Source organism: Colobus angolensis, unplaced genomic scaffold (genome assembly GCF_000951035.1).
Source record: "Colobus angolensis palliatus isolate OR3802 unplaced genomic scaffold, Cang.pa_1.0 Scaffold267, whole genome shotgun sequence".
Lineage (NCBI taxonomy): Eukaryota > Metazoa > Chordata > Mammalia > Primates > Cercopithecidae > Colobus > Colobus angolensis.
The window spans coordinates 717059-718872 of record NW_012115899.1 but is presented as its reverse complement, the minus strand read 5'-3'; the positions used below and the strand labels follow the sequence as shown (position 1 = coordinate 718872).

At 47.3% G+C, this 1814-nt stretch overlaps 1 protein-coding gene across 1 annotated transcript in view; it reads right to left on the bottom strand.

Annotated features, from left to right (window-relative positions):
* The window catches only part of ITGAE (integrin, alpha E (antigen CD103, human mucosal lymphocyte antigen 1; alpha polypeptide)), a 92905-nt gene that overhangs the window by 38056 nt on the left and 53035 nt on the right, over positions 1 to 1814 (bottom strand). The gene's annotated exons all lie outside the window — the stretch shown is intronic.

Below are 1814 nucleotides of genomic sequence, written 5' to 3'. Positions count from 1 at the left end.
ACAATCTCAAGGCATCTCACCATAAAATGAGATGTGCTTATTGATGCCACAGGCAAACAGCACTAGGCATAGGACAGATCCACAGTGGGCGCCTCCTGAGATGGTGTACGGAGAAGAACACACTTTCCTTCTGTGATATTCCAAACAGAAAGCAGAGACAAGTTTCTGCTTTTGTGGGAAAGCAGACAACAAGCAAATACACGAGAGAAACAGGGAAATACTACGTATTGGCAAGGCTGTGCTAAAAATTAAAATACTGTTGGCCAAGTGCAGTGGCTCACGTCTGTAATCCCAGCACTTGGGGAGGCCAAGGCGGGCGGATCACTTGAGATCAGGAGTTTGAGACCAGCCTGGCCAACATGGTGAAGCTCCATCTCTACTAAAATTACAAAAATTAGCCGAGCGTGGTGACACACACCGGTAATCCCAGCTACTCGGGAGGCTGAGGCAGGAGAATTGCTTGAACCAGGGAGGGGGAGGTTGCAGTGAGCTGAGATTGCACCACTGCACTCCAGCCTGGGCAACAAGAGCAGAACTCTGTCTCAAAAACAAAACAAAACAAAACAAGAATGCATAACCTGAATCTAATTATGAAGAAACATCAAATTGAGGAACATACAAAAGGACTGGCTTGTACCCTTCAAAAATGTTAATGTCAGTGAAAGACAAGGAAAGACTGAGAAACTCTTCCAGATTAAAGGAGACTAAAGATAAATAACTATAGAACGCTATGAATGATCCTGGACCAGAACCTTTTTTTTTCCTTTTGCTATAAAGGATATTAATAGGACAATTGGCAAGAGTCGAATAAAGTTTGTAGATTAGATAATAGTATTTTATCAATGTGAATTTCCTGGTTTTGATTATTGTACTATGTTAAGACAATACCTTAGTATTTAGGAAATATATATTGAAGGGTTTTTTGTTTGTTTTGTTTTGTGTTTTGTTTTTTGAGACGGAGAGTTCCTCTGTCACCCTGGCTAGAGTGCAGTGGCACGATTTTGGCTCACGACAACCACTGCCTCCCAGATTCAAGCAATTCTCCTGCCTCAGCCTCCTGAGTAGCTGGGACTACAGGCGCCCACCACCACACTGGACTAATCTTTGCATTTTTTTAATTTTTATTTATTTATTTTTTTGAGATGGAGTCTTACTCTGTTGCCCAGGCTGGAGTGCAATGGCACGGTCTTGGCTGACTGCAACCTCTGCCTCCTGGGTTCAAATGATTCTCCTGCCTCAGCCTCCCTAGTAGCTGGGATTACAGGTGCCTACCACAATACCCGGCCAATTTTTGTATTTTTAGTAGAGACAGGGTTTCACCATGTTGGTCGGGCTGGTCTCGAACTCCTGAACTCAGGTGATCCACTCGCCTCAGCCTCCCAAAGTGCTGGGATTACAGGTGTCAACTAGGGTGCCCGGCCGACAAAAGTTTCTTACGACACTACCCGCCTGTCTAAGCTGCACTGACGGGCACCAGGAGGAGAGGCCAGGGTACAGGTTTGGTGGGGCCATTCAGCCTGAAGGCCCTGGCAGGGCGTGAACAGGCAAGTGCACCAAAGGGCATCCTCTCTGCAGCGCAAGACAGGACAGCTCCGATCTAGCTCCCACAAGGGACCCCCACCACAGCGCCATCAGAGCCGCTTGCCAAGTGAGGTCCCCAGAATGCATGTGCTTTATTAAATATGTAGCAAGCAGTGGCCAGGCGCGGTGGCTCACGCCTGTAATCCCAGCACTTTGGGAGGCCGAGGCGGGTGGATCACAAGGTCAGCAGATCGAGACCATCCTGGCTAACACGGTGAAACCCCATCTCTACT